Source organism: Chrysoperla carnea, assembly GCF_905475395.1.
Source record: "Chrysoperla carnea chromosome X unlocalized genomic scaffold, inChrCarn1.1 SUPER_X_unloc_30, whole genome shotgun sequence".
Classification (NCBI taxonomy): Eukaryota; Metazoa; Arthropoda; class Insecta; order Neuroptera; family Chrysopidae; genus Chrysoperla; species Chrysoperla carnea.
In genome coordinates, this window is record NW_025408157.1 from 15,001 (window position 1) to 25,000 (window position 10,000).

At 27.9% G+C, this 10,000-nt stretch overlaps 2 non-coding genes and 1 pseudogene across 2 annotated transcripts; all 3 read left to right on the forward strand.

Moving 5' to 3' along the window:
- Positions 1-4,597: 4,597 nt before the first annotated feature.
- Positions 4,598-6,753, forward strand: LOC123304219. Its single transcript, XR_006536260.1, has one exon. It is a non-coding gene; the product is annotated as a small subunit ribosomal RNA (ribosomal RNA).
- Positions 6,754-7,704: 951 nt separating this feature from the next.
- Positions 7,705-7,859, forward strand: LOC123304216. Its single transcript, XR_006536257.1, has one exon. It is a non-coding gene; the product is annotated as a 5.8S ribosomal RNA (ribosomal RNA).
- Positions 7,860-8,494: 635 nt separating this feature from the next.
- The window catches only part of LOC123304215, a 4,310-nt pseudogene continuing 2,804 nt past the window's right edge, over positions 8,495-10,000 (forward strand).

Genomic DNA, 10,000 nt, shown 5'->3' on the forward strand with positions numbered 1-10,000 from the left:
GTTAGAAAATTTTTGTTTTTAAATGTAATAAATTAAAGAGCTTTTTTTATGAATAAACACTTTTTGTTTCCATCTTATCAATATTGATTATAATCGCTAACAATTATTATAATGATTTTAATTGTTTTTACTTATAATCGCTACCATTGATTATACTAAAAAATGCAATCGCAATTGACAAAAATTGTTAATAATTATAATTATAATATGTTTAGTAGGCAACCTTTAAAGCAATTTATGCATAACAGGTTGCTAGCCAAATATAAACTTAATGAAGTATTATGATGGACACTTACATTCGGAATTCATATATTTAAAGAAATAATTTTGATTATTCAGATTCTATTAATATTAGCTATTGTAAATAATATTAATCAAATGAAAAGTTTTTAAATTGTTAGGATGTATTTAGCAAGTTATGCTTTCCATACATAAAATAAAAATATATTATGTATAAATAATATTAGTGCTTGTAAAAGGATTAAGATTAATAAAACTAGATATATACTCTTAATACAATAAAAAGTAATAATTTAAAAGAATGTAAAAATATTTATTTAGCTGATAAATTTAAAATGGATAATAAATTTTAAATTTTTATTAACTCTTATTTATTATATAATATTTATTTGTAATCCTTATGCAAAATAATATATGACTTGAACAACGTACATGGGGGCGTGTATACAATTAATAAATTTAGGTAGAGAAATATATTTTGAATCAATAATTTATAAGTTCACAACAGAATAGTCAGATTTTTATTGTCTATTAAATATTTTTTAGCGAATAACTATTATGTATTACTAGAATATAATAATAATTTTTTTTTTTTTTTTTTTTATGTTACTTGAATGGTGTATACGTTTACACGGTGAATGTAAAATCAATTAATCAATTTATATAGAAAAATATATTATGAATTAATTATAAATAAGTTCCAATAAAATAGCCTGATTCCCATTGTGTATTGAAATTTTTTTTTAACCAATTAACTATTAATGTGAATTTGTACAATAAAAATTTTGTATTAATTCTGTAAATTATTATATATATTTGCATTATACAGTATTTAGAAGCATTTAAATGGATAAAAATTTTTTCGAAAATCTACATATGTATCACATGTATTATACCGGTACCCTGTCGCAATATAACATGTACGATTTGTATATAAAATAAAATGAAATTTTTTCCCTAAAATTTTTTAATGAATCCCGAAAAATTCTATATATTTTACCTTTATATAGTATTTAGGACTATTTAAAAGGATAAAATTTTTTTCGAAAATCTACATATGTATCACATGTATTATACCGGTACCCTGTCGCAATATAACATGTACGATTTGTATATAAAATAAAATGAAATTTTTTCCCTAAAATTTTTTAATGAATCCCGAAAAATTCTATATATTTTACCTTTATATAGTATTTAGGACTATTTAAAAGGATAAAATTTTTTTCGAAAATCTACATATGTATCACATGTATTATACCGGTACCCTGTCGCAATATAACATGTACGATTTGTATATAAAATAAAATGAAATTTTTTCCCTAAAATTTTTTAATGAATCCCGAAAAATTCTATATATTTTACCTTTATATAGTATTTAGGACTATTTAAAAGGATAAAATTTTTTTCGAAAATCTACATATGTATCACATGTATTATACCGGTACCCTGTCGCAATATAACATGTACGATTTGTATATAAAATAAAATGAAATTTTTTCCCTAAAATTTTTTAATGAATCCCGAAAAATTCTATATATTTCACCTTTATATAGTATTTAGGACTATTTAAAAGGATAAAATTTTTTTCGAAAATCTACATATGTATCACATGTATTATACCGGTACCCTGTCGCAATATAACATGTACGATTTGTATATAAAATAAAATGAAATTTTTTCCCTAAAATTTTTTAATGAATCCCGAAAAATTCTATATATTTTACCTTTATATAGTATTTAGGACTATTTAAAAGGATAAAATTTTTTTCGAAAATCTACATATGTATCACATGTATTATACCGGTACCCTGTCGCAATATAACATGTACGATTTGTATATAAAAAAAAAATATACATTTTTTTCTAAAAATTTGCATTAATTCCAAAAATTTTTTAATAATTTATTATAATTATTAATGTTTATTGAATAATTTATTATAATGCATAAATTTCATTTAATAAAATATGATAAAAGCAAAAAAAAATTTTTTTGGTCCCAAAATAAAAATTTTTAGCTGAAAAAAATTTTTTTTTAAAAATTTTTTTCTTTAAATTTTGATTATTCTGTAAAGTTTATGATGTTTAAAGCCATTTTAAACATTATCATATTTTGAGTTTGAAGCACCGGGTGTAATGTCTTTAATATATATGATGGATAGTGCGTGTAAGTTAATGAGATGAATGTATATCTATGTATAACAGTGTATTAGTGGTATTACGTTCAGCAGTCTCACACATATGATATAGTATGGTATAGTATAAGTTGTTTATTTTTCATACTGTCCGTGTATCATTCAACAAAGGTGGTGTAGAGTTGTATATGGCTTGGTATGACGTCGTTGCAATTCTATGGACACTATGATATTACGGATGCACAGATAGAGGAATAACACTTATCGTATATGTATCATTTATGTATGTTGACTGTGTAATGAATACTAAATATAATAAAATAATACACTTTTTAATAGAATAACATTTGTTTCATGTTTTAGTATGATATTAAATGGTATAGAATAGGTTGTTTATTTTTCATACTGTCCGTGTATCATTCAACAAAGGTGGTGTAGAGTTGTATATGGCTTGGTATGACGTCGTTGCAATTCTATGGACACTATGATATTACGGAATAACAGAAAGAGGAATAAAACTTATTGTATATGTATCATTTATAACGTACTTTTATGTTGACAAGAATGAATGTATATCTATATGAAATAGTGTATTTTGTGGTATTATGTTCAACAGTCTTACATATATGATATAGTATGATATAGTATAATTTGTTTATTTTTCATACTCTAAGTGTATCATTCAACAAAGGTGGTGTAGAGTTGTATATGGCTTGGTATGACGTCGTTGCAATTCTATGGACACCATGATATCACGAAAAAACAGAAAGAAAAATAACAATTATCGTATATGTATCATCTATATTATTATTGTATTTTGACTATGTAATGAATGCCAAATTTAAAAATATACACTTTCTTAATAGAATAACATTTATTTTAGTATAATATAAAATGATATTGAATATGTTGTTTAATTTTCATACTGTTCGTGTATCATTCAACAAAGGTGGTGTAGGTATGTATATGGCTTGGTATGACGCTTTTGCATGTCTATGGACACCATGATATTACGAAAAAACAGAAAGAAGAATAACACTTTTCAAATATGTATCATTTATATATTTTATTAACATGAACGCAAAATATACAAAATTATATATATATATATACTCAAAATATTCTGGATGGTAATCAGTTTGGTTTATTTTGATATTTAATATTGTATTTTGGTTTTTTTGCTAGTAATGTTTCGAATATGTATATGCTGTTATTATTTTTTAGGTGTACATTGTATTAAATTGTTATCAATTATTTAATGTATGTATACAAAATAATAGCAAAAACATTTTCAATTATTATATAAAAATTTTTTTTTTTACACATGCATATTTATTAATATATGAAATTTTATCTCAGTTTTAATAAATATGTATTGAAATGAATAATAATACAATCTTATATATATTGATAATAGTCTGGATGGTAATCAGTTTGGATTATTTTGATATTAAATATTGTATTATTATTTTTGTAAAAAAATTAATGAGAATTTTGTAAAAAAACCTCTATATGTATATCTTTTTATATCAATATTTAAAAAAAATTTTTTTTTTATTAAATTATTGATTATAAATAGAATAACATATAAATTTTTTTGTCAAAGCAAGTTCATGGGTTATAAGTTTTAAACTTTACACTCCCATATGAGCACACAATATTTATATAAAAATTATTTTTATAAATAATATTACATTGACTCACCTCATACCAAGCGAGAATATTAAGTGTTATTATAACGTTTTTTATTTAAAATTAACTTTTTAAATAAAATTAAAAAATAAATGACGCTTTCAATCTAGCGACGAGTATGAGAAAATGTTTGAAATATTTTAAGACCCATTTGGTGATGGTCTGACAAAAATCATAATTATTATTTTTTTTTTTTATTCAATAATATTTATTATGAATAACATGTTATATATTTCTTTTTGTAAAAGCAAAAAAATTATATAAATGACATAATAAAATATATATTTGAAAAAAAAAAAATTAATAATAATATATATATCTCATATGTTTTTTCTATTAATTTTAAAACAATAGAGATATAAAAAAAAAAAAATTTATATCAGTAATGGGTGAGACCATCTGATATTTAAAATGAAATTGTAATAATATTATTATATATTAATAATTATTGTATGAAAATTTTTTTTCTTATAATAAGAAAACAAAAATATCATGTATATTATTATATATTTAATATTATAAATACAAATAGTTCCCTGGTTGATCCTGCCAGTAGTCATATGCTTGTCTCAAAGATTAAGCCATGCATGTCTCAGTACAAGCCAAATTAAGGTGAAACCGCGAAAGGCTCATTATATCAGTTATGGTTCCTTAGATCGTACCCACATTTACTTGGATAACTGTGGTAATTCTAGAGCTAATACATGCAAACAGAGTTCCGACCAGAGATGGAAGGAATGCTTTTATTAGATCAAAACCAATCGGTGTAAATTTTAATTTGCATCGTTTAATTTGGTGCCTCTGAATAACTTTAAGCTGATCGCACGGTCTCGTACCGGCGACGCATCTTTCAAATGTCTGCCTTATCAACTGTCGATGGTAGGTTCTGCGCCTACCATGGTTGTAACGGGTAACGGGGAATCAGGGTTCGATTCCGGAGAGGGAGCCTGAGAAACGGCTACCACATCCAAGGAAGGCAGCAGGCGCGCAAATTACCCACTCCCGGCACGGGGAGGTAGTGACGAAAAATAACGATACGGGACTCATCCGAGGCCCCGTAATCGGAATGAGTACACTTTAAATCCTTTAACGAGGATCCATTGGAGGGCAAGTCTGGTGCCAGCAGCCGCGGTAATTCCAGCTCCAATAGCGTATATTAAAGTTGTTGCGGTTAAAAAGCTCGTAGTCGAATCTGTGTCCTACACTGTTGGTTCAATGCTCGCATTGTTTAACTAGCATGTTATGTGGGACGTCCTACCGGTGGGTGGTACAGATTATGTATAAAGTATATTTTAGTGTTATTATTTATTTAATGCATTATATATATTTTTATTATGTAATTTGTCGTAAGTGTTTAACCGTTAAGAGCGGTGGCAGCCCCCAATTGCAATCCCGTCGCGGTGCTCTTAATTGAGTGTCGAGGTGGGCCGGTACGTTTACTTTGAACAAATTAGAGTGCTTAAGGCAGGCTCAAATTTTGCCTGAATATTGTGTGCATGGAATAATGGAATAGGACCTCGGTTCTATTTTGTTGGTTTTCGGAACTCCGAGGTAATGATTAATACGGACAGATGGGGGCATTCGTATTGCGACGTTAGAGGTGAAATTCTTGGATCGTCGCAAGACGGACAGAAGCGAAAGCATTTGCCAAAAATGTTTTGATTGATCAAGAACGAAAGTTAGAGGTTCGAAGGCGATCAGATACCGCCCTAGTTCTAACCATAAACGATGCCAGCTAGCGATCCGCCGAAGTTCCTCCGATGACTCGGCGGGCAGCTTCCGGGAAACCAAAGCTTTTGGGTTCCGGGGGAAGTATGGTTGCAAAGCTGAAACTTAAAGGAATTGACGGAAGGGCACCACCAGGAGTGGAGCCTGCGGCTTAATTTGACTCAACACGGGAAACCTCACCAGGCCCGGACACCGGAAGGATTGACAGATTGAGAGCTCTTTCTTGATTCGGTGGGTGGTGGTGCATGGCCGTTCTTAGTTGGTGGAGCGATTTGTCTGGTTAATTCCGATAACGAACGAGACTCTAGCCTGCTAAATAGACGTACTTTACCGGCATCTCAAGGCCCATCGGCTGTTTGTTTCCCATTTCATTCATTTTCATGTGTGTTATGTATTGTATTTATATATGCATGTATTTTTGAGATTTAACGATCAAGATTATATTTTGTATATATTGTGCTTTATGTTGCATATGTTATGGTGTATGGGTACGCAGTTTTTTGATGTGGTTTTTACTGCCGGCGTACAAATAATTCTTCTTAGAGGGACAGGCGGCATTCTAGCCGCACGAGATTGAGCAATAACAGGTCTGTGATGCCCTTAGATGTTCTGGGCCGCACGCGCGCTACACTGAAGGAATCAGCGTGTCCTCCCAGGCCGAAAGGTCCGGGTAACCCGCTGAACCTCCTTCGTGCTAGGGATTGGGGCTTGCAATTGTTCCCCATGAACGAGGAATTCCCAGTAAGCGCGAGTCATAAGCTCGCGTTGATTACGTCCCTGCCCTTTGTACACACCGCCCGTCGCTACTACCGATTGAATGATTTAGTGAGGTCTTCGGACTGGTACGCGGCAATATTTCTGATATTGCCGATGTTGCTGGGAAGATGACCAAACTTGATCATTTAGAGGAAGTAAAAGTCGTAACAAGGTTTCCGTAGGTGAACCTGCGGAAGGATCATTAACGATATATATAAAATATATTTATTTATATTTTTTGTATTGTTTTTAAATATTCCAAAAAATAAAAATATTATTGATAAGAAATATTTTTTTTAACAAAATAACATATTAATATGTAATTTTCTCAAAATATATAATAGTAATTATGTGTTAAAAGAGATTTATTTTGGTTATGATATCATATTAAAGTAATACGCCAAACTTTTTTTATACACATAATATATCTATACATATAATATAGAGAATATTATATAAATATTAATAATATATTTGTTACATATAAAATATTTTTATATTCAATATTATTATTATTATTAAACAATAATTATTAATAAAATCTATAAATAATTTCTCTTATAAAAAAGTGAAATTAAAAATAGAATATATTGAAATTATTTGTTTATATGTATATAATCTCTATTAAGAAAAATAAAATAAGATTATAATTGATATAATCTATATTTTTATTTTTCTATGTTATATAATAAAAATAAAGAAAACACAAGATAAAATTTTTTTAAAGAATAAAATTTATTTCAAATTTAAATTTCTTTATGTTTTGTCTTGATATTTCTTTTTTTTTATTAAAAGTTATTATGTTAAAAAACAAACCCATTTGTTTTGTACCATATTAATATTATATATATTTTTATGTAGAAAATAATTTATAAAAAAAAAATAAATACATTTCTATAAAATATACCAAATATTAATTATTATATCTAGCTAGCACTAACAAAAATATCAAAAATGTTATGTATATATTTATTAATACCATAATATCTTTAATTTATATATATATATTTAAAATAAAATATATAATTTATATTCTAGAAAAATTTTTTTATTTTAAAAGAATTTATAAAGATATATAAATTAATAATTTTATTTTTTATATTAAAAATAAAGATTATTATTAATAATAATACTTACATTTAAAATTTAAAAAGATTACCCTGGACGGTGGATCACTTGGCTCGTGGGTCGATGAAGAACGCAGCTAATTGCGCGTCAACTTGTGAACTGCAGGACACATGAACATTGACATTTCGAACGCACATTGCGGTCCTTGGATACTGTTCCCGGACCACATCTGGCTGAGGGTCGTATACATTATATTAATATAATAAAAGATTATTTTACATAAAATTTTTTTTATGAAAAAGAAATTTATCAATAATTAAAAAAGAAAATTTATTTTTTCATATTTAATTAAATTGATAAATAAAATTTTTATAAAAGAAATGTAAAATTATTTATATATGAATGTTTTACGCCAAATATAAGAAAAAAATAAATATAAAATGTTTTTAATAGCATTTAAAATTTATATATTTTTTATTATTTGTCGACATTTTTAAATTAATATATCAATATTATTTTTTATCATTTATATATAATATTATAAAACTTTATGTTAATAATAATATTAATAATAAATGATATTAATAATATATTTTTAAAATATTAAATAAAGAAGAATAAACAAAAATATTATATATTAATATTTTGTTATGGAATATTTTATTTGTAATAAAATTTTCAATATACTCGAAAAAAATTAATATATATAATTATTTATTTTTTATTTTCTTCTCTTTAGATAAATATAAAAATAATATTATATAATAATATTAAAAAAATTTGAGTATGAATAATTAAGAAAATTGTTTACTTATAAAATATAACAAAAACATAATATATAAAAAAAATTTTTGTTTTAATACTTCTAAAAACTTTTACGACCTCAGAGTAGGTGAGATTACCCGCTGAATTTAAGCATATTATTAAGCGGAGGAAAAGAAACTAACTAGGATTCCCTTAGTAGCGGCGAGCGAACAGGGATAAGCCCAGCACTGAACCCCGTGGCTGATAAACAGACACTTGGGGAATGTAGTGTTTAGGAAGATTCAATATAAACCTATTGTTATATAATACATCCAAGTCCATCTTGAATGGGGCCATATACCCATAGAGGGTGCCAGGCCCGTAGTGATTATTATTGATGATAGGTGAATCTTTCCTTAGAGTCGGGTTGCTTGAGAGTGCAGCTCTAAGTGGGTGGTAAACTCCATCTAAGGCTAAATATTACCACGAGACCGATAGCGAACAAGTACCGTGAGGGAAAGTTGAAAAGAACTTTGAAGAGAGAGTTAAAGAGTACGTAAAACCGTTCAGGGGTAAACCTGAGAAACCCGAAAGGTCGAAAGATGAGATTCATTTACTTTTTATCGTTAATCAACCAATTTGTACTAGCATGTGACAAAAATTTTTATTAGGAATTTATTTTTAGTAAAAATATATGCACTGCTGTATATTGTTAATTGTATGATAACGAGGTATGCACTTCTCATCTTGTAGGACGTTGCGACCCATTAAATATTAATCTATAGGCATTGGTGCGTTGATTAATGTACAATATTATTTTTTGATAATATTTTGTGTATGTTAAACGCCTATGTTTCTTGATTAATTGTTTGATGGTATTAATTATAAATTGATATTGAGTCGCGTTATTAACGCGTTCAGATCCACCACGAGTATAAATAGGTTTTTTTATTAAAACATATTATATATACGGATTTTATGCCGTTATATGATACTATTTAACTGTCAGTAGGTGTATGATAATGAACTGGCTCATTTTTTTTTATTAAAAATTTATCTGTCAGCGACGATATAGCTTTGGGTACTTTCAGGACCCGTCTTGAAACACGGACCAAGGAGTCTAGCATGTACGCAAGTCATTGGGAATAAAATATTTTTTCATCGAAATATTTATAAATTTTATGAAACCCAAAGGCACAATGAAAGTAAATATTATTTATATTTTTTTATAAATGATAAAAGGAGGATATATTTATATTATGTATTAAATATCGCACTCCTAGGGCGTCTTATATTATTATAATTTAGTTTTCGGATTATATTATAATAGAGGCGCACCTAGAGCGTACACGCTGGGACCCGAAAGATGGTGAACTATGCCTGGTCAGGATGAAGTCAGGGGAAACCCTGATGGAGGTCCGTAGCGATTCTGACGTGCAAATCGATCGTCGGTAAGCAGAACTGGCGCTGTGGGATGAACCAAACGTAGAGTTAAAGCGCCAAAATTGACGCTTATGGGATACCATGAAAGGCGTTGGTTGCTTAAGACAGCAGGACGGTGGCCATGGAAGTCGGAATCCGCTAAGGAGTGTGTAACAACTCACCTGCCGAAGCAACTAGCCCTGAAAATGGATGGCGCT